Source organism: Aquarana catesbeiana, linkage group LG07 (genome assembly GCF_042186555.1).
Source record: "Aquarana catesbeiana isolate 2022-GZ linkage group LG07, ASM4218655v1, whole genome shotgun sequence".
Classification (NCBI taxonomy): Eukaryota; Metazoa; Chordata; class Amphibia; order Anura; family Ranidae; genus Aquarana; species Aquarana catesbeiana.
In genome coordinates this window covers 142,074,921-142,099,062 of record NC_133330.1, presented here as the reverse complement: position 1 = coordinate 142,099,062, position 24,142 = coordinate 142,074,921, and positions in this window count along the sequence as shown.

The window sequence follows — 24,142 nt, the reverse complement described above, 5'->3', positions numbered from 1 at the left end:
CCTCTACAACTGGAGTGGGCGGAGTAACTGGGTGGGGTGGAGTGGCTTGAGTAACTGTGAAAAGTGTTAAAAAGCTTAATATTTTAAAAAGTATAAATAGTAGTAAAAAAGTTCCATCATTCGCTGAAAGAGCTGAACATTTTTTTCAAAAGTAATTTTTTTTTTCAAAAATGAATTTTTTTTAATCAAAAATGATTTTTTTTTCTTCAAAAATGATTTTTTTTTTCAAAAGTAATTTTTTTTTTCAAAGGTAATTTTTTTTTTCAAAAATAATTTTTTTTTTAAAAGAAATTTTTTTTTCAAAAATATTTTTTTTTTTTCAAAAATAATTTTTTTTTTTCAAAAATAATTTTTTTTTTTCAAAAATATTTTTTTTTTTCAAAAATTATTTTTTTACTTTTTTCAAAAATTTTTTATTTTTTTCAAAAATATTTTTTTTTTACATGGGGCGGTCATAATGTTTTGGCTGATCATGGGGTGGTCATAATGTTTTGGCTGATCATGGGGTTGTCAGCTTTTGTCACTTCCCACTCTAGTTTTGAACATTTAGCCATTCATTCCTATGGGACCAATTTCGCCGCAAAAACGTCATTTCGTGGACCATTCGGCAAAACATTCCACAAAGTAATAACACACCAATCGGGAACAATCCGCTCGTTTCGGTATATTATTTGTCTCTGTAGTGTGAAAACTGTGGGAGGAGTCTACAAGCATTATCAAGTCTAGCAGATGAAGTCACATGCATTTGGAGTGTCTCAGCATCTTGTGTTTACAACCACTGTTTCCTAGCAACGCTCATGCCCTGTTTATGCTTCCCAAATACTGCTTCATCAAAACTGCCCCATCAGAATTACCCCATCAAAACTGCCCCATCATATTCCTCTATTATAAATCAGTGCATGGTGTGTCTGTCCCCTCCCCCGGGCTCTGTAATCAGCTGAGATGCTCCAGCCACCTTCCCCCCTGTGTATAACAGAAGCTTTGGTAACCATGGCAACAAAACAAACACTAACAGTACACTCTGATTAATGGCTAAAATTTCCTGAAATGACCTCTAAACAAATGGCCGTATTTTAAAAACTATACATCCTACAGCGAAGATCTTTATATTGTGAGAATCACAAGACCCAGACCTAGATTTTGATGTATAGTATGTCTCTGAAATATTAAAAATGAAGGCACAGTCGCAGTTTAGAAATTGCCCTTCAAATTTGGAGGGGGCTAGAGTGTAGTTTCAATGAATGTCAATGGACGGCGTGAGTTGCAAACAAATGGTCATATTGTGAAAACTATCAGGACTATGGCTTAGCCGTGGACATGTTTAGTGGCAGCAGGGATAGCTGAACGTTTTGATATAAGATTTGTGTAGGTGGGCTTGAAAATGAGGGAGTGGCGGCAGTTTAGAAATCATGTTCTGATTTTCCAGCTTTTGTCATCTCCCACTCTAGTTTCCCCATTCATTCCTATGGGACCAATTTCGCCTCAAAAACTACGATATTTCGTGAACCATTCGGCGAAACGTTCCACAAAGTAATAGCACACCATTCGGGAACAATCCGCACGTTTCGGTATATTACTTGTCTATGTAGTGTAAAAACTGTGGGAGGAGTTAGGGTGGTAAATTTGGCTATAATAATAAGAATAATATATATGTGAGATAACAGTAAGTGGTCTTGCTATGCAAGAACACTTAATAACTAGAAAAGGTACAATTTCTGGGGAAATTGTGAAAGTGTTCTTGCCTCTACAACTGGAGTGGGCGGAGTAACTGGGTGGGGTGGAGTGGCTTGAGTAACTGTGAAAAGTGTTAAAAAGCTTAATATTTTAAAAAGTATAAATAGTAGTAAAAAAGTTCCATCATTCGCTGAAAGAGCTGAACATTTTTTTCAAAAGTAATTTTTTTTTTCAAAAATGAATTTTTTTTAATCAAAAATGATTTTTTTTTCTTCAAAAATGATTTTTTTTTTCAAAAGTAATTTTTTTTTTCAAAGGTAATTTTTTTTTTCAAAAATGAATTTTTTTATTTCAAAAATAATTTTTTTTTTCAAATATATTTTTTTTTCAAAAATAATTTTTTTTTTAAAAGAATTTTTTTTTTCAAAAATATTTTTTTTTTCAAAAATAATTTTTTTTTTTCAAAAATAATTTTTTTTTTTTCAAAAATAATTTTTTTATTTTCAAAAATATTTTTTTTTTCAAAAATATATTTTTTTTTTTTTCAAAATGATTTTTTTTTTTTCAAAAATTATTTTTTTACTTTTTTCAAAAATTTTTTTTTTTTTTCAAAAATATTTTTTTTTTTACATGGGGCGGTCATAATGTTTTGGCTGATCATGGGGTGGTCATAATGTTTTGGCTGATCATGGGGTTGTCAGCTTTTGTCACTTCCCACTCTAGTTTTGAACATTTCGCCATTCATTCCTATGGGACCAATTTCGCCGCAAAAACGTCATTTCGTGGACCATTCGGCAAAACATTCCACAAAGTAATAACACACCAATCGGGAACAATCCGCTCGTTTCGGTATATTACTTGTCTCTGTAGTGTGAAAACTGTGGGAGGAGTCTACAAGCATTATCAAGTCTAGCAGATGAAGTCACATGCATTTGGAGTGTCTCAGCATCTTGTGTTTACAACCACTGTTTCCTAGCAACGCTCATGCCCTGTTTATGCTTCCCAAATACTGCTTCATCAAAACTGCCCCATCAGAATTACCCCATCAAAACTGCCCCATCATATTCCTCTATTATAAATCAGTACATGGTGTGTCTGTCCCCTCCCCCGGGCTCTGTAATCAGCTGAGATGCTCCAGCCACCTTCCCCCCTGTGTATAACAGAAGCTTTGGTAACCATGGCAACAAAACAAACACTAACAGTACACTCTGATTAATGGCTAAAATTTCCTGAAATGACCTCTAAACAAATGGCCGTATTTTAAAAACTATACATCCTACAGCGAAGATCTTTATATTGTGAGAATCACAAGACCCAGACCTAGATTTTGATACATAGTATGTCTCTGAAATATTAAAATTGAAGGCACGGTCGCAGTTTAGATATTGCCCTTCAAATTTGGAGGGGGCTAGAGTGTAGTTTCAATGAATGTCAATGGACGGCGTGAGTTGCAAACAAATGGTCATATTGTGAAAACTATCAGGACTATGGCTTAGCCGTGGACATGTTTAGTGGCAGCAGGGATAGCTGAACGTTTTGATATAAGATTTGTGTAGGTGGGCTTGAAAATGAGGGAGTGGCGGCAGTTTAGAAATCATGTTCTGATTTTCCAGCTTTTGTCATCTCCCACTCTAGTTTCCCCATTCATTCCTATGGGACCAATTTCGCCGCAAAAACGACGATATTTCGTGAACCATTCGGCGAAACGTTCCACAAAGTAATAGCACACCATTCGGGAACAATCCGCACGTTTCGGTATATTACTTGTCTATGTAGTGTAAAAACTGTGGGAGGAGTTAGGGTGGTAAATTTGGCTATAATAATAAGAATAATATATATGTGAGATAACAGTAAGTGGTCTTGCTATGCAAGAACACTTAACTAGAAAAGGTACAATTTCTGGGGAAATTGTGAAAGTGTTCTTGCCTCTACAACTGGAGTGGGCGGAGTAACTGGGTGGGGTGGAGTGGCTTGAGTAACTGTGAAAAGTGTTAAAAAGCTTAATATTTTAAAAAGTATAAATAGTAGTAAAAAAGTTCCATCATTCGCTGAAAGAGCTGAACATTTTTTTCAAAAGTAATTTTTTTTTTCAAAAATGAATTTTTTTTAATCAAAAATGATTTTTTTTTCTTCAAAAATGATTTTTTTTTTCAAAAGTAATTTTTTTTTTCAAAGGTAATTTTTTTTTTCAAAAATGAATTTTTTTTATTTCAAAAATAATTTTTTTTTCGAAATTATTATTTTTTTTTAAAGTAATTTTTTTTTTCAAAAATAATTTTTTTTTTCAAAAATATTTTTTTTTTTCAAATATATTTTTTTTTCAAAAATAATTTTTTTTTTAAAAGAAATTTTTTTTTCAAAAATATTTTTTTTTTTCAAAAATAATTTTTTTTTTTTCAAAAATATTTTTTTTTTTTCAAAAATTATTTTTTTACTTTTTTCAAAAATTTTTTTTTTTTTTCAAAAATATTTTTTTTTTTTACATGGGGCGGTCATAATGTTTTGGCTGATCATGGGGTGGTCATAATGTTTTGGCTGATCATGGGGTTGTCAGCTTTTGTCACTTCCCACTCTAGTTTTGAACATTTCGCCATTCATTCCTATGGGACCAATTTCGCCGCAAAAACGTCATTTCGTGGACCATTCGGCAAAACATCCACAAAGTAATAACACACCAATCGGGAACAATCCGCTCGTTTCGGTATATTATTTGTCTCTGTAGTGTGAAAACTGTGGGAGGAGTCTACAAGCATTATCAAGTCTAGCAGATGAAGTCACGTGCATTTGGAGTGTCTCAGCATCTTGTGTTTACAACCACTGTTTCCTAGCAACGCTCATGCCCTGTTTATGCTTCCCAAATACTGCTTCATCAAAACTGCCCCATCAGAATTACCCCATCAAAACTGCCCCATCATATTCCTCTATTATAAATCAGTACATGGTGTGTCTGTCCCCTCCCCCGGGCTCTGTAATCAGCTGAAATGCTCCAGCCACCTTCCCCCCCTGTGTATAACAGAAGCTTTGGTAACCATGGCAACAAAAAAAACACTAACAGTACACTCTGATTAATGGCTAAAATTTCCTGAAATGACCTCTAAACAAATGGCCATATTTTAAAAACTGTACATCCTACAGCGAAGATCTTTATATTGTGAGAATCACAAGACCCAGACCTAGATTTTGATACATAGTATGTCTCTGAAATATTAAAATTGAAGGCACGGTCGCAGTTTAGAAATTGCCCTTCAAATTTGAAGGGGCTAGAGTGTAGTTTCAATGAATGTCAATGGACGGCGTGAGTTGCAAACAAATGGTCATATTGTGAAAACTATCAGGACTATGGCTTAGCCGTGGACATGTTTAGTGGCAGCAGGGATAGCTGAACGTTTTGATATAAGATTTGTGTAGGTGGGCTTGAAAATGAGGGAGTGGCGGCAGTTTAGAAATCATGTTCTGATTTTCCAGCTTTTGTCATCTCCCACTCTAGTTTCCCCATTCATTCCTATGGGACCAATTTCGCCGCAAAAATGACGATATTCCGTGAACCATTCGGCGAAACGTTCCACAAAGTAATAGCACACCATTCGGGAACAATCCGCTTGTTTTGGTATATTACTTGTCTCTGTAGTGTAAAAACTGTGGGAGGAGTCTACAAGCATTATCAAGTCTAGCAGATGAAGTCACATGCATTTGGGGTGTCTCAGCATCTTGTGTTTACAACCGCTGTTTACTAGCAACGCTCATGCCCTGTTTATGCTTCCCAAATACTGCTTCATCAAAACTGCCCCATCAGAATTACCCCATCAAAACTGCCCCATCATATTCCTCTATTATAAATCAGTACATGGTTTGTCTGTCCCCTCCCCCGGGCTCTGTAATCAGAGCTGAGATGCTCCAGCCACCTCCCCCCCCTGTGTATAACAGAAGCTTTGGTAACCATGGCAACAAAACAAACACAGTACACGCTGATTAATGGCTATAATTTCCTGAAATGACCTCTAAACAAATGGCCATATTTTAAAAACTATACATCCTACAGCGAAGATCTTTATATTGTGAGAATCACAAGACCCAGACCTAGATTTTGATACATAGTATGTCTCTGAAATATTAAAATTGAAAGCACGGTCGCAGTTTAGAAATTGCCCTTCAAATTTGAAGGGGCTAGAGTGTAGTTTCAATGAATGTCAATGGACGGCGTGAGTTGCAAACAAATGGTCATATTGTGAAAACTATCAGGACTATGGCTTAGCCGTGGACATGTTTAGTGGCAGCAGGGATAGCTGAACGTTTTGATATAAGATTTGTGTAGGTGGGCTTGAAAATGAGGGAGTGGCGGCAGTTTAGAAATCATGTTCTGATTTTCCAGCTTTTGTCATCTCCCACTCTAGTTTCCCCATTCATTCCTATGGGACCAATTTCGCCGCAAAAACGACGATATTTCGTGAACCATTCGGCGAAACGTTCCACAAAATAATAGCACACCATTCGGGAACAATCCGCATGTTTTGGTATATTACTTGTCTATGTAGTGTAAAAACTGTGGGAGGAGTTAGGGTGGTAAATTTGGCTATAATAATAATAATAACTAGAAAAGGTACAATTTCTGGGGAAATTGTGAAAAGTGTTCTTGCCTCTACATCTGGAGTGAGCGGAGTAACTGGGGGGAGTGCCTGGAGTAACTGTTGTGTGGTTGGAGTAACTGTGGAAAGGTTGAACTGGGCAGATGGGCAGAGTAACTGTGTGGAGTGTTTGTAGTGAGTAAAGATAGTAAACATTACACTAACCAATTGATTGATCAAATTTAAAAAGTGCACAAGTGCTAATGATGTAGAAGGTAGAAATATCGGTAAATGACTTTGTCGGACACAGACTTAAGGGTTACCAGGATTTATTCCGCCCCAGCCAAAGCATAGCACCTGACGGACTCGCGTCCCAAAATCAAGTGTGTCAAAAACAGTTTACACAGTGTACATATAATTTCAATATATTGCATCACAAGCGAACTGGCGGTATATTTCCGTTATACATTAACATTAACATTAACATTTTGAACAGTCAACTTTTTGAACTTTTTGGATACAAGGCAATTCATTAAAGCATATACTTTAAACCCTTACAAATTTTCAGTTTCTCTGCAGTTTTGCTCCTTGCTGTTTCTTTGTCTTACTAATCAGCAAGCAGGCTATAGCACAGGAAGGAGAGGGTGAGTGTGATGAGGACAGTGTGATAGGGCGAGCTGACGTGCTGCATCTACCGTCTGTAGGACGGGTGATCGTTTTAGCCAGCCGGCTTCTTATGCTTATTTGAATCTGCTACACTGTAAGTGTTATTTTAATTCTTTTAATAAACCTCAAAACCAGGATTACGCTATGTTGTTTCCCTCTCTTTTCCCGGGGTACCCCTAAATGAGAACAACCCCCCAGCTAGGAGTCTTTTATTAATCTCCATGATAAGAGTGATTTCCTGTGACTTGGTGGACTAGTGGTATCATCACCCTTTGGCTGTATGAAGTGGCATGTCGTTTCCTAGAAGCCCATCCAATGAAAGGCCCTGACCGGGTTAAGGTCGCAAGCCCCCTTGTGCTTGCCGTTTGGTAAGCGCGCATTTTATTTTCAGCTACCACCGTGGTGCGGTGGAGGAATTTTTTCTATTTTACATTTCCTGCTTTAAAAAAATGGGGTCTGAGCCTATGTATTTTCACAACATGTATTTGGACTTTATTCACTGTGTTAGGACTGTCCAGTGAACACTTATTGATTTAGGTTTCAAGAACTGTGTTAGTTATTTAATTTGGGTTCTAACCAATTAGTCCTATTCAACACTGGTACTAGTATTTACTCCTATTTACAGCGCTGCTATATTTGTTATATTGTTGTATTAGTGTGTGTATCTCACATAGAGTGGCTGCTTTTGTTATTATGTAGTTTTTTGTAATTTTTTTTCACTAAGTTATTTTCATCACTATTTTGGTTATCCCCTATTTGGTCATTCACAATATTTCACAAACAGGTACCCTTTTTGGGTGCACTACAGCGCGGTATTCCTCTTACTATATGATGAGGACAGATGTCTGTGATGGATGGGGGGGAGTAAGTGAGTTCAGTGTCTAACAAGTACACCGAACATGAAATATAGAGAATGATGTTTAGCTAATTGTAAATGGTCCCACATAACTATGGCCACGTAAACTGACCCTCATTGCCACTTTATCTGTTTGATGACCACTGTCTCACAACCACTGTTTCCTGGCAACACTCATGCCCTGTTTATGCAGGCTCTAAGCGTGTTCACAACCACTGCTCAAAACACAATACACAGGATAATGGTAGCTGTAATAACTGTGCAGTACTCCTGACTGGAGACACTGCTGCACCCTGGAGATGTAAATGTGATCCAACAGTGTGTTTTTTTCTGTGGTGGCTGCCCAGACCAGTTGAGTATATCCTCTTGAGTGAAGAAGGTCAGATATTGGCTTCTTTTCTCTGCACAGAAAATCTTCATTGAAATCTCCACAGAGTATTATAGGTTGGCAATCCATTATTTCCAAAGATTCCAAGAGGCCCAGCAGGTTAGTAAGGAATTGGCCAATACTGTAATCCGGTGGCCTGTAAACGACAGCGATCAAAGCTTGTACAGGGGACTCCAGTTTGACAACCAAGAACTCCAAGTCAGTCACATTGTGATGATACTGCTTTTCATAGGCCTTGAAATGGTTTCTGACATACAAGGCGACACCTCCGCCACTTTTACTTGCAATGTCAGGAAGGTTTGTGTACGAGAGGTGTCTGTTGCGTTTGAACAGGTTGTAGCCCTCCAGCTGGAGACTTTCAGCAACAGAAGAGCCTGAGAGATGAGTTTCAGTGAAACATAAAACATCTCCAAGTGTCAACTCATGGTGAGATTTGATATCTTCAATGTGAGCTGGTAATCCTTCCGTGTTGTGATGGATAATTGTTAATGTTTGCTGTTTGTCTGTAGAAACTTTAAGAGGGGCATAACACTTTCCAGTGATGCATTCTTCATTGAATCCAGGGAAGCTGTGATTTCAGGATCAGCAAAGATCTTCTTCTCATCAAAGTCGGTTATGTACAGTCCTTGTAGTGTAGTCATTCTACTCAGAGCAACATAGGCCATTCCCGGTTGGAAGACCCGTTTCAATGAGACCACTGCCGACTGTATCGACATCCCCTGACACTTATGAATCGTACATCCAAAAGCCAACTTCAGGGGGAACTGCCTGCGAACAACTCCTTTCTGTCTCAGGTTTTCCTCTACCCTTTCTATGTACACCAAGTTGTCAGCATCACAAGACGACTTGTTACGGTATCTCTGTCCTGCATTTGGATTGTCCAGCACAAGCCCAAGCTTGTTTACCGTAGTAGCACCATTCTCAGTCTGGATGATTATTCTTGCAATCTTGCCAAATGTCCCGTTAACAAGCCCGTCTTCTACATCAATGTTTCTTGTGACCATGATACGGGCACCTTCAGCTGCTTGCAGTGTGTCAATCAGATTGTCTTTGTGTCCTTTGAAAGGTTGGTGTTGCCTCAGCATCACTCCTGTCTTAGGGTCTTTTCTGTAATTGTCGGCATCTATGTTGGTGACGTTTGAATGGAGAACAGACACAGTTGCAGCATTATGTTTGTGAACCTCTTTGTTGGTGGCAAATATGTGTAGCACGTCATTAGGGCAGTGGGTGGGATCTGTAAAAGCCTGAGCAAGCAGAGCTTTGTCATCATTGCTTAAGGTGCCAGTCTTCTGCTTGACTCTGATTCTATTCAAAAGCTCAGCAAATGAAATGTCTTCCTTCTGTCGCATGATCTCTGTCAGCGTGATCATCTGAAAGTTGTCTTTCCAGACGTCATTGGTATTTTCCTCAAACACGCAGAGTGGCTTACTTTTTCCCAGCGGGGGGACCTGGTAAAAGTCTCCTACTGCTAGTACTGACATACCACCAAAAGGTTTCTTACTGCCTTTGATTTGCTGTAATCTCCAGTTGATGTAGGCAAACAGGGGCTTTGAAATCATTGACACCTCGTCAATAACAATGATCTCCGCATTTGACAGCTGTGCCCTCACTTCATCTATTAGATTTCCAAGTCCTTGGTAGGGTGGCTTCAAGCTTCTTGGCAACTTCAGCAGAGAATGCAATGTGTTGCCTGAAATGTTGAAAGCTGCTGTTCCTGTAAATGCAGTTAGTAAAGCGCTGGGCATGGATATGTCTGCTTCCTCACGTAGTCTGGTAAGTTTACAGAGTATCTTTGTCGCCTCAGCATAGATGCACTTTATCAGGTGTGATTTGCCTGTCCCTGCACCACCAGTGACAAAGTAATAGAATGGGTCAGGATTTAGGCCACGCACACGGTTAGTGCACCAGTCACAAACTGAGTAGAATGTCTGAGCTTGTGTCCGGTTAAGGTTTCTGTACATTTTCCGAAGGAAATCAGGGCACATTTGTGGGGCTTTCACAGTAAGCGCAATTCCACCTGTTTGTTTGTGACGTGTATACTCCGGAACATCATCTTGTTCATTCTCATGAAGTGGCTCCCCTTCTTTGCGTTCCTCTACACATTCCAACCTATCCAACTCAGCTTCTGGGGCAAAGGTGTTCCAAGCATCTTCAACAGGTCCGTTTTTTACAAAGTCATCCAAGACTTGTTCCACAATTTTGTTGTGTTGTTCGAACTTCTTTTGGTTGCTGGTAACAATTGCAGACACTGCTTGGATTGCTTCTTCTCCTGGTAAGCTCACACAGGCGCCTTTGTAAAAATCCTGGTGTGTTGGGAACCTTACAGTTTTCAGTGATGACTCTGAACGGTGGGGGAGGTACAGTTTAAGCAGTCTGCCGTAGTAGTTCTCAGGGTCCTTCTTCTCTGAGAAGCGTGCGTACCTGATGATTGCAGGCTTCCCTCTCGTGCGTTTTTGAATCATTCCCATTTCATTCAATAGGCTGACACGCTTGCTGTCTTCCTTTTGCTTGCCATCTTCCTTCTGCTTGCCATAGACAACCCTGTAATGGGATGCAAAGTCTGCCAGACACATGGACTCAAACTCTGGTGTTTCAGGTCTGGCTCTGTATTTGTCGACAAAACTCGTCATCCACACATTAAGAGAATCGGCTGGTTTGTTCTGCAATGCACTGAGCGGGAGACTCATTTTCAGTGCGTTGTCACCAGTTGGCAGAAAAACAACCTCACGTGAGCAAGACTTCATTTTCAGGCTGCACGTACGGGCCACAGACTCCTGGGCGCTGACCTCTCTGTGTTTTGAATAAGCCTGAAGAACCTCTTTCATTTCTTCTCGTTCTGTCGCTGTTTCTGGGCTCATTTCTTTGACTATTGTTTTGAGATAGTCACTCAGCTCCCGTTCTGGCTTGGATATGTAGGACAACATGTACATGATGCAACCATACTCATCAAGAATGTACTGGATGTCCATGTTGGCGTTTCAGGCCGTCAGCAAATGTGGATTATAGTTGTTCACCCAGCAGTCCTTGACATCACGCTTCATTAGAATCACGCTTGAGGAGGTCAATGCCTGAATGTAGGAGTTGTACTGATTCAAAGTCATATCACACTGTGCCAGTAGCTGTGACATGTCTTCAAGCTGCACTTTTGGGTTATTAAGCAAATCCCAGACTGGTTTCAGTTTGTTTTTGGCTGCTTGTGGTTTCATTGCACAATCTCCTTGTTCTTCTGGCATCGGGTAAGTTATCCTCGTTTTTCTAATAGGTGGCTTTGGAAATCCAAATCTGCATACTCTGTTACCTTTCTTGCATGATTTTGAATGAGATCTGCTGTGCATTTGAAGTTCTGTTACAAATCTGTGAAGTAAGGCCTGTTTGGCTTCATCAGGCAGCTGGCATGAGATGTTATGATCTATAAAGGCACACACCTTGTCATCACTGTCTTGTCCAAATATAGGAGCTCCTGCTACCCAACAGAGACAATGTATATGAGGGCTCCCTCTCGCCTGAAATTCAACCCGGTAAAAGTAATCGATAACTTCACCAATTGGCTGTGCAGGACCCAACAGCAGCTCTCGCATCAGAGCATCAACCCGTTTGTCAAACATGCGCATGGTGGTCACTGGGTTGCCTCGAAGAATGTCACACTTTTCAGCCCAGTCTAGCCCCGCAAAATCCACCTTTTGACCTTGTTGTGCCTTTATTGCCGTTATTACCTCTGGCCATCTGAATTCTGCAGCAGAGAAGGTAAGAAAAAATGTTGGCTTACCCAATTGTCTGACCATGGCTAGCAAATTCTTCAGATTTTTATCCCAGTAAGCTGGACTCCCTCTCAGTGGTTGCATGAACCTTGTGGCATCTCGGTTTCGCACCAACCTCTCAACCTCACACTTGTCCTGTAGCAGCTTGTTGGATATTTTCCGTCCATCCCTGGTATTGGGTTTTCCTTTCCTTAACTGGATGGACATGCTGCTTTTGGCCATGTGTGTTTCTGTGACAAACTGCGCAAAGAAGAGGTAGCTTGTGTCTCTTGCAAAACGAGTATCAACACAAAAAAGCCTTGCATTGAAATACATGCTCGGGGACAGTTTGACTTGTCTTGCCTGGTCCAATGTATTCTGTCCAGTAGGGAACTGAACAGGGAAAGCCATTGCCTCAAGCCTAGGAACTTTAAAGAAGCTGACAGGTGTGTTTCCTTGTGCAGGTGCAATGCTGAATATTCCATCACCGTGTGTCAGTGCTTCCTCTCCAAGGTCAGATGGCTGCAAACAACTGTCTAGGCCAATTCCAGGTCTTAGTGTATCCTTCTCATCCTCTGCATTGGGAGGTTGTTGGTCATGGCCTTCCTGTTGCTCAGAAGCAGCCGGTAAACATGCAGACTGTACCTCTGATGGATCACAATTTTCGATGCGTTCAAGTATCTCCATCATTTCAGTTTCGTCACAACTGTCGAGTTCCATCCCATCATCATTATCATCATCATCAGCGATTGTCTCATCCACTCTAATTGAAATGTCACTGTAGTCGGGGTGTGTGTCAATGAGTTTTGACAGACCTGCTACTACATTTCCCATGTTGACATAATGAAACAGCTGGTGGCCTTTGTAAGTCAGACGTCTTTTCAGCTTGACTCTGTGTAACTGGGATTTGCTGTGCGATCTTGGTAGAGTATTGACCGTGGTTTCCACCTCGGATGGCACACACACTACAGCGCCATGTATAGCTGCCTGTCGACCTTTGGGAAGTGTGATGATCTTGGCAAATGGCAGTATTTTGGCCAAAAGTTGTCTTTCCAGCACATTCAAATCGCAGAGCTCTGGGGGAATGGGCGCCAGCTCCATGTTGTTAGCTACAGCGATGGATGATTTGTGTCCTGCTTTTAAATGTAAATCACAGTTGTGACAAATCCATTCTTTGGTCCTTTCATCTGGTACGGTGCATTGTTCAGGTCCTTGACAGTGATTGTTGCACACATGGACATATTTCCCTGTCAAACAGGCAGCAACAATGTGTAGATTCTTCTTGTAATTGCTGTGAATGCAATGTTTCACATGGTTAGGGAAAAGGGTGCGATGACACATCGTGCACACAAATGTTGGCCCAGCTTTAATGCATTCATGGAAAGTGGATATAGCTGTCTGCATTAGGCTGTTGTCCACTGGTTGACTGCATTCCCGCATGACACGAGTCCATCGTCTGTATTTCATTCTTATTTTGAAGGCACATTGCATCTTATGGGTTATGCGAAAATCTGCTTGAGTTTGACGCTTCATTTTCATGTAACTCATGCAATGTTGCAAGTGACGTTTTCTGAAAGCAGGATCATTATGATATTTTCTGGTGATGTATTGCTTCTGCTTCAACTTGAAATCGACATTTGTGGCATATTTTCTGGTGATGTATTGCTTCTTCTTCAAGTTGTAATCTGCATTTGTCGCATATATTCTGGTGGTGTACTGCTTCTGTTTCAAGTTGAAATCTGCATTTGTCGCATATTTTCTGGTGATGTATTGCTTCTGCTTCAAGTTGAAATTGGCATCTGTTGCATATTTGCGAATGATCTATTGCTTCTGCTTCAACTTAAAATCAGCATCTGCTCTGTATCAGCTGGTGATGTATGTCCTTTTCTTATTGGTGACAGACATCTTTGTAGCCTTGAAATCACGCCTTCTTTCATTTCTGTGTCTTGTCTTCAGTTTTTGTCGTCTCTGTGCATTTAATTTGGACAATGCCTTACTGTCCTTCCATATGCCCTGTGAGGATTTCGCATCAACTGACCGTGGAGAATGCTTGCTGGCTGGGAATCCAGTGTGTGTTACATCTTTGGTCATCTGTGTCACTTTGTTCTCCACATGCTTTGCATTATGTGGTTTGTCAGATTGCACCAGTGGGGACAGCAAACCATCTGACAGACGTCTTGCACGATGAAATGAGACTGGCATGAAGTCATACTGCAGTCCATCAATAGGGCCTCTGGTGTCTGTAAGGAGCAATTCATACAACTTATAAATCCTTGCCCCCATATCACTCAAATGTGTAAAAGTGATCATAACAGCTTTTCCTTTTCCAGTGGCAGGAAGTCCATCCTTATTTCGACTATGAGAATCAAACAGTCCATATCTCCCAGACTTGTCTCTGAACAATGCAATGCAATATGGCACTACTATAAAAAGTGCATGTGTAACATCTGCATTGAGGCACTGAAGTCTTGTGGAGAGGTCAACAAACCAACCTTGGTTGTCACCGTCTACCGTGTCTCTCATACATCACGATAACACTGGAGATTTAACAACGTTATACTCATATTTGTCAGTGTTGACTCTGAGGGGCACTTCTTCCATTGTCAAGTGTTGATGCTGATAGACATTTCTTTGTTTTAGCTGTTTTATTGTTGAGCCATACAAGCTGTTGCCCTTCTTCAGTATTTGATCAAGATCACCCTTTCTCACATCATCAAGCTCACTGTGGTATGCCAAAAATGTCAGAGCCATGCATGTACACTGTTTGTTCCTTAACCTTCCATAGCCATGATGACCCTGATGAAATGATGCCTGCACAGAAATTTCACTTGGTACACATGGTTCTTGCATGCCATGGTTTTCAGAAGTGCCCATCACACTGTCACTGTGCTCTTGAACTTGACACTGAGTTGAACATGAAAATGACACCACAGGTTCACTATGTACCTCCTGGGCACATTCACTGTCACAAACCTCCATATCCACTATGCTGCTGTGGGGCTCCGGATCCAGTTTAGTCCAGCGTATCTTTGCAGCTTTAGATCTCTTTCCTTTAGATGGCATGATGATATTTGTGGAAGGAGCTATAATTCTCCTCAGAGCTTTGTTCGAAGAGCTATAATTCCCCTCAGAGTTGTGTTGGAGGAGGAGCTATAATTCGCCTCAGAGCTGTGTGGGAGGAGCTATAACTCCCCTCTGAGCTGTGTGGGAGGAGCAATAATGCTATAATTCCCCTCAGAGCTGTGTGGGAGGAGATACAATTCCCCTTAGTGTTGTGTGGGAGGAGCTATAATTCCCCTTAGAGCTGTGTGGGAGAAGCTATATTTCCCCTCAGAGCTGTGTGGGAGAAGCTACATTTCCCATCAGAGTTGTGTGGGAGAAGCTATAATTCCCCTCACAGCGGTGTGGAAGAAACTATAATTCCTCTCAGAGTTGTGTGGGAGGAGCTCTAATTCTCCTCAGCTGTGTGGGAGGAGCTATAATGCTAAGCTGTAATTCCCCTCAGAGCTGTGTAGGAGGAGCTATAATTCCCCTCACAGCGGTGTGGGAGAAACTATAATTCCCCTCAGAGTTGTGTGGGAGGAGCTATAATGCTAAGCTATAATGCTATAATTCCCCTTTGAGCTGTGTGGGAGGAGCTATAATTCCCCTCAAAGCTGTATTGGAGGAGCTATAACTTCCCTCCAAGCTGTGTGGGAGGAGCTATAATGCTATAATTGTCCTTAGAGCTGTGTGAGAGGAGCTATAATTCCCCTCAGAGCTTTGTGATTTTTTTTTTTCAAAAATGATTTTGTTTTTTTGTTTTTTCAAAAATGATTTTGTTTTTTTGTTTTTTCAAAAATGATTTTTTTAAATGATTTTTTTTTTCAAAAATGAAATTTTTTTTTTCAAAAATGAATTTTGTTTTTTTCAAAAATGATTTTTTTTTTAATTTTTTTTTTTTCAAAAGTAATTTTTTTTTCAAAAATATATTTTTTTTTTCAAAAATATTTTTTTTTTCAAAAATTAATTTTTATTTTTTTCAAAAATATTTTTTTTTTTACATGGGGCGGTCATAATGTTTTGGCTGATCATGGGGTGGTCATAATGTTTTGGCTGATCATGGGGTTGTCAGCTTTTGTCACCTCCCACTCTAGTTTTGAACATTTCGCCATTCATTCCTATGGGACCAATTTTGCCGCAAAAACGACGATATTTCGTGGACCATTCGGCGAAACGTTCCACAAAGTAATAGCACACCAATCGGGAAAAATCCGCACGTTTCGGTATATTACTTGTCTCTGTAGTGTGGAAAATGTGGGAGGAGTCTACAAGCATTATCAAGTCTAGCAGATGAAGTCACATGCATTTGGGGTGTCTCAGCATCTTGTGTTTACAACCACTGTTTCCTAGCAACATTTCCTTTTGAATATTTTGCCATTCATTCCTATGGTACCAATTTCGCCGCAAAAACGACGATATTTCGTGGACCATTCGGCGAAACGTTCCACAAAGTGATAGCACACCAATCGGGAACAATCCGCACGTTTCGGTATATTACTTGTCTCTGTAGTGTAAAAACTGTGGGAGGAGTCTACAAGCATTATCAAGTCTAGCAGATGAAGTCACATGCATTTGGGGTGTCTCAGCATCTTGTGTTTACAACCACTGTTTCCTAGCAATGCTCATGCCCTGTTTATGCTTCCCAAATACTACTTCATCAAAACTGCCCCATCAGAATTACCCCATCAAAACTGCCCCATCATATTCCTCTATTATAAATCAGTACATGGTGTGTCTGTCCCCTCCCCCGGGCTCTGTAATCAGCTGAGATGCTCCAGCCACCTTCCCCCCCTGTGTATAACAGAAGCTTTGGTAACCATGGCAACAAAACAAACACTAACAGTACACTCTGATTAATGGCTAAAATTTCCTGAAATGACCTCTAAACAAATGGCCGTATTTTAAAAACTATACATCCTACAGCGAAGATCTTTATATTGTGAGAATCACAAGACCCAGACCTAGATTTTGATGTATAGTATGTCTGTGAAATATTAAAAATGAAGGCACGGTCGCAGTTTAGAAATTGCCCTTCAAATTTGGAGGGGGTTAGAGTGTAGTTTCAATGAATGTCAATGGACGGCGTGAGTTACAAACAAATGGTCATATTGTGAAAACTATCAGGACTATGGCTTAGCCGTGGACATGTTTAGTGGCAGCAGGGATAGCTGAACGTTTTGATATAAGATTTGTGTAGGTGGGCTTGAAAATGAGGGAGTGGCGGCAGTTTAGAAATCATGTTCTGATTTTCCAGCTTTTGTCATCTCCCACTCTAGTTTCCCCATTCATTCCTATGGGACCAATTTTGCCGCAAAAATGACGATATTTTGTGAACCATTCGGCGAAACGTTCCACAAAGTAATAGCACACCATTCGGGAACAATCCGCACGTTTCGGTATATTACTTGTCTATGTAGTGTAAAAACTGTGGGAGGAGTTAGGGTGGTAAATTTGGCTATAATAATAAGAATAATATATATGTGAGATAACAGTAAGTGGTCTTGCTATGCAAGAACACTTAACTAGAAAAGGTACAATTTCTGGGGAAATTGTGAAAGTGTTCTTGCCTCTACAACTGGAGTGGGCGGAGTAACTGGGTGGGGTGGAGTGGCTTGAGTAACTGTGAAAAGTGTTAAAAAGCTTAATATTTTAAAAAGTATAAATAGTAGTAAAAAAGTTCCATCATTCGCTGAAAGAGCTGAACATTTTTTTCAAAAGTAATTTTTTTTTTCAAAAATGAATTTTTTTTAATCAAAAATGATTTTTTTTTCTTCAAAAATGATTTTTTTTTTCAAAAGTAATTTTTTTTTTCAAAGGTAATTTTTTTTTTTCAAAAATGAATTTTTTTATTTCAAAAATATTTTTTTTTTCGAAATTATTATTTTTTTTAAAGTAATTTTTTTTTCAAAAATAATTTTTTTTTTTCAAAAATATTTTTTTTTTTTCAAATATTTTTTTTTTTCAAAAATAATTTTTTTTTTAAAAGAAATTTTTTTTTCAAAAATATTTTTTTTTTTCAAAAATAATTTTTTTTTCAAAAATATATTTTTTTTTTTTCAAAAATGATTTTTTTTTTTCAAAAATTATTTTTTTACTTTTTTCAAAAATTTTATTTTTTTTCAAAAATATTTTTTTTTTTTACATGGGGCGGTCATAATGTTTTGGCTGATCATGGGGTGGTCATAATGTTTTGGCTGATCATGGGGTTGTCAGCTTTTGTCACTTCCCACTCTAATTTTGAACATTTCGCCATTCATTCCTATGGGACCAATTTCGCCGCAAAAACGTCATTTCGTGGACCATTCGGCAAAACATTCCACAAAGTAATAACACACCAATCGGGAACAATCCGCTCGTTTCGGTATATTATTTGTCTCTGTAGTGTGAAAACTGTGGGAGGAGTCTACAAGCATTATCAAGTCTAGCAGATGAAGTCACATGCATTTGGAGTGTCTCAGCATCTTGTGTTTACAACCACTGTTTCCTAGCAACGCTCATGCCCTGTTTATGCTTCCCAAATACTGCTTCATCAAAACTGCCCCATCAGAATTACCCCATCAAAACTGCCCCATCATATTCCTCTATTATAAATCAGTACATGGTGTGTCTGTCCCCTCCCCCGGGCTCTGTAATCAGAGCTGAGATGCTCCAGCCACCTTCCCCCCTGTGTATAACAGAAGCTTTGGTAACCATGGCAACAAAACAAACACTAACAGTACACTCTGATTAATGGCTAAAATTTCCTGAAATGACCTCTAAACAAATGGCCGTATTTTAAAAACTATACATCCTACAGCGAAGATCTTTATATTGTGAGAATCACAAGACCCAGACCTAGATTTTGATGTATAGTATGTCTCTGAAATATTAAAAATGAAGGCACAGTCGCAGTTTAGAAATTGCCCTTCAAATTTGGAGGGGGCTAGAGTGTAGTTTCAATGAATGTCAATGGACGGCGTGAGTTGCAAACAAATGGTCATATTGTGAAAACTATCAGGACTATGGCTTAGCCGTGGACATGTTTAGTGGCAGCAGGGATAGCTGAACGTTTTGATATAAGATTTGTGTAGGTGGGCTTGAAAATGAGGGAGTGGCGGCAGTTTAGAAATCATGTTCTGATTTTCCAGCTTTTGTCATCTCCCACTCTAGTTTCCCCATTCATTCCTATGGGACCAATTTCGCCGCAAAAACGACGATATTTCGTGAACCATTCGGCAAAACGTTCCACAAAGTAATAGCACACCATTCGGGAACAATCCGCACGTTTCGGTATATTACTTGTCTATGCAGTGTAAAAACTGTGGGAGGAGTTAGGGTGGTAAATTTGGCTATAATAATAAGAATAATATATATGTGAGATAACAGTAAGTGGTCTTGCTATGCAAGAACACTTAACTAGAAAAGGTACAATTTCTGGGGAAATTGAGAAAAGTGTTCTTGCCTCTACAACTGGAGTGGGCGGAGTAACTGGGTGGAGTGGCTTGAGTAACTGTTGTGTGGTTGGAGTGGCTGGAGTAACTGTGAAAAGTGTTAAAAAGCTTAATATTTTAAAAAGTATAAATAGTAGTAAAAAAGTTGAAGTCTCATCATTAGCTGAAAGAGCTCAACATTTTTTTCAAAAATTATGATTTTTTTTTCAAAAATTATGATTTTTTTTTTCAAAAATGATTTTTTTTTTTTTCAAAAATATTTTTTTTTTTCAAAAATATTTTTTTTTTTCAAAAATGATTTTATTTTTATTTTTTTCAAAAATTATTTTTTTTTTTTCAAAAATTATTTTTTTTTTTTCAAAAATTATTTTTTTTTTTTTTCAAAAATTATTTTTTTTTTTTTTCAAAAATTATTTTTTTTTTTCAAAAATATATATTTTTTTACATGGGGCGGTCATATTGTTTTGGCTGATCATGGGGTGGTCATAATGTTTTGGCTGATCATAGGGTTGTCAGCTTTTGTCACCTCCCACTCTAGTTTTGAACATTTTGCCATTCATTCCTGTGGGACCAATTTCGCCGCAAAAACGTCATTTCGTGGACCATTCGGCGAAACATTCCACAAAGTAATAGCACACCAATCGGGAACAATCCGCTCGTTTCGGTATATTACTTGTCTCTGTAGTGTAAAAACTGTGGGAGGAGTCTACAAGCATTATCAAGTCTAGCAGATGAAGTCACATGCATTTGGGGTGTCTCAGCATCTTGTGTTTACAACCACTGTTTCCTAGCAACGCTCATGCCCTGTTTATGCTTCCCAAATACTACTTCATCAAAACTGCCCCATCAGAATTACCCCATCAAAACTGCCCCATCATATTCCTCTATTATAAATCAGTACATGGTGTGTCTGTCCCCTCCCCCGGGCTCTGTAATCAGAGCTGAGATGCTCCAGCCACCTCCCCCCCTGTGTATAACAGAAGCTTTGGTAACCATGGCAACAAAACAAACAGTACACGCTGATTAATGGCTAAAATTTCCTGAAATGACCTCTAAACAAATGGCCGTATTTTAAAAACTATACATCCTACAGCGAAGATCTTTAGAAATTGCCCTTCAAATTTGAAGGGGCTAGAGTGTAGTTTCATTGAATGTCAATGGACGGCGTGAGTTGCAAACAAATGGTCATATTGTGAAAACTATCAGGACTATGGCTTAGCCGTGGACATGTTTAGTGGCAGCAGGGATAGCTGAACGTTTTGATATAAGATTTGTGTAGGTGGGCTTGAAAATGAGGGAGTGGCGGCAGTTTAGAAATCATGTTCTGATTTTCCAGCTTTTGTCATCTCCCACTCTAGTTTCCCCATTCATTCCTATGGGACCAATTTCACCGCAAAAATGATGATATTTCGTGAACCATTCGGCGAAACGTTCCACAAAGTAATAGCACACCATTCGGGAACAATCCGCACGTTTCGGTATATTACTTGTCTATGTAGTGTAAAAACTGTGGGAGGAGTTAGGGTGGTAAATTTGGCTATAATAATAATAAGAACTAGAAAAGGTACAATTTCTGGGGAAATTGTGAAAGTGTTCTTGCCTCTACAACTGGAGTGGGCGGAGTAACTGGGTGGGGTGGAGTGGCTTGAGTAACTGTGAAAAGTGTTAAAAAGCTTAATATTTTAAAAAGTATAAATAGTAGTAAAAAAGTTCCATCATTCGCTGAAAGAGCTGAACATTTTTTTCAAAAGTAATTTTTTTTTCAAAAATGAATTTTTTTTAATCAAAAATGATTTTTTTTTTCTTCAAAAATGATTTTTTTTTTCAAAAGTAATTTTTTTTTTTCAAAGGTAATTTTTTTTTTCAAAAATGAATTTTTTTATTTCAAAAATAATTTTTTTTTCGAAATTATTATTTTTTTTAAAGTAATTTTTTTTTCAAAAATAATTTTTTTTTTTCAAAAATATTTTTTTTTTTCAAATATATTTTTTTTTCAAAAATAATTTTTTTTTAAAAGAAATTTTTTTTTTCAAAAATATTTTTTTTTTTTCAAAAATATTTTTTTTTTCAAAAATATTTTTTTTTTTTTTCAAAAATGATTTTTTTTTTTTCAAAAATTATTTTTTTACTTTTTTCAAAAATTTTTTTTTTTTTTCAAAAATATTTTTTTTTTTACATGGGGCGGTCATAATGTTTTGGCTGATCATGGGGTTGTCAGCTTTTGTCACTTCCCACTATAGTTTTGAACATTTCGCCATTCATTCCTATGGGACCAATTTCGCCGCAAAAACGTCATTTCGTGGACCATTCGGCGAAACGTTCCACAAAGTAATAACACACCAATCGGGAACAATCCGCTCGTTTCGGTATATTACTTGTCTCTGTAGTGTAAAAACTGTGGGAGGAGTCTACAAAGCATTATCAAGTCTAGCAGATGAAGTCACATGCATTTGGGGTGTCTCAGCATCTTGTGTTTACAACCACTGTTTCCTAGCAACGCTCATGCCCTGTTTATGCTTCCCAAATACTGCTTCATCAAAACTGCCCCATCAGAATTACCCCATCAAAACTGCCCCATCATATTCCTCTATTATAAATCAGTACATGGTGTGTCTGTCCCCTCCCCCGGGCTCTGTAATCAGCTGAGATGCTCCAGCCACCTTCCCCCCTGTGTATAACAGAAGCTTTGGTAACCATGGCAACAAAACAAACACTAACAGTACACTCTGATTAATGGCTAAAATTTCCTGAAATGACCTCTAAACAAATGGCCATATTTTAAAAACTATACATCCTACAGCGAAGATCTTTATATTGTGAGAATCACAAGACCCAGACCTAGATTTTGATGTATAGTATGTCTCTGAAATATTAAAAATGAAGGCACGGTCGCAGTTTAGAAATTGCCCTTCAAATTTGAAGGGGCTAGAGTGTAGTTTCAATGAATGTCAATGGACGGCGTGAGTTGCAAACAAATGGTCTTATTGTGAAAACTATCAGGACTATGGCTTAGCCGTGGACATGTTTAGTGGCAGCAGGGATAGCTGAATGTTTTGATATAAGATTTGTGTAGGTGGGCTTGAAAATGAGGGAGTGGCGGCAGTTTAGAAATCATGTTCTGATTTTCCAGCTTTTGTCATCTCCCACTCTAGTTTCCCCATTCATTCCTATGGGACCAATTTCGCCGCAAAAACGACGATATTTCGTGAACCATTCGGCGAAACGTTCCACAAAGTAATAGCACACCATTCGGGAACAATCCGCACGTTTCGGTATATTACTTGTCTATGTAGTGTAAAAACTGTGGGAGGAGTTAGGGTGGTAAATTTGGCTATAATAATAAGAATAATATATATGTGAGATAACAGTAAGTGGTCTTGCTATGCAAGAACACTTAATAATATATATGTGAGATAACAATAAGTGGTCTTGCTATGCAAGAACACTTAATAATAATATATATGTGAGATAACAGTAAGTGGTCTTGCTATGCAAGAACACTTAATAAGAATAATATATATGTGAGATAACAGTAAGTGGTCTTGCTATGCAAGAACACTTAATAATAACTGCCCCATCATATTGCCACCATCAAAACTGCCCCATCAGAATTGTCCCATCAAAACTGCCCCATCATATTCCTCTATTATAAGTCAGTACATGGTGTGTCTGTCCCCTCCCCCGGGCTCTGTAATCAGAGCTGAGATGCTCCAGCCACCTCCCCCCCTGTGTATAACAGAAGCTTTGGTAACCATGGCAACAAAACAAACACAGTACACTCTGATTAATGGCTAAAATTTCCTGAAATGACCTCTAAACAAAAAGCTTTTTCTCAAAAACTGTAAAAGATATCAAACTGAAAAGCTATAGCCAGATAGCTGAATATTTTGTGAACATTTTAAAGTTTGTTTGGTGTCTGTAGGTGAAAGTATGAAGGAGCTGAAACTTTTGGGAGCGGAAGAAGAATTTAAGGATTTCAAGCATGCTCCCATAGACTTCAATGTTAAAAAAAGTGATAAAAAGCTTAATATTTTAAAAAGTATAAATGGTAGAAAAAAAGTTGAAAAAGAGCACACATCAGCTAAAAGAGACGAACATTTTGATAGTTGAATGGTTTTAATAGCTGAAAGTATGCAGAAGTTACGTAGAACCAAAAAACGTACAGAATAAGAAGAAAAAGAAGAATAAATAAAATCGAATAACAATAGTGGGACTGCTAAAGCACTAACTAGAAAATGCATTTCCTGGGGAAAATGCGTGGGAATGCTGAATAGCTGAATTGCTAATACGGCTGCCATCAAAACTGCCCCCATCATATTGCCATCAAAACTTCCCCATCAGAATTGCCCCATCAAAATTGTCCCCATCATATTGCCACCATCAAAACTGCCCCATCAGAATTGCCTCATCAAAACTGCCCCATCATATTGACACCATCAAAACTACCCCATCAGAATTGCCCCATCAAAACTGCCCCATCATATTGCCACCATCAAAACTGCCCCATCAGAATTTCCCCATCAAAACTGCCCCATCATATTGGCACCATCAAAACTACCCCATCAGAATTGCCCCATCAAAACTGCCCCCATCAAAACTGCCCCATCATATTGCCACCTTTAAAACTGCTTCATTAAAATTGTCCCCATCAAAACTGCCCCATCATATTGCCACCATCAAAACTGCCCCATCAGAATTGCCCCATCAAAACTGCCCCATCATATTGCCACCATCAAAACTGCCCCATCAGAATTGCCCCATCAAAACTGCCCCATCAGAATTGCCCC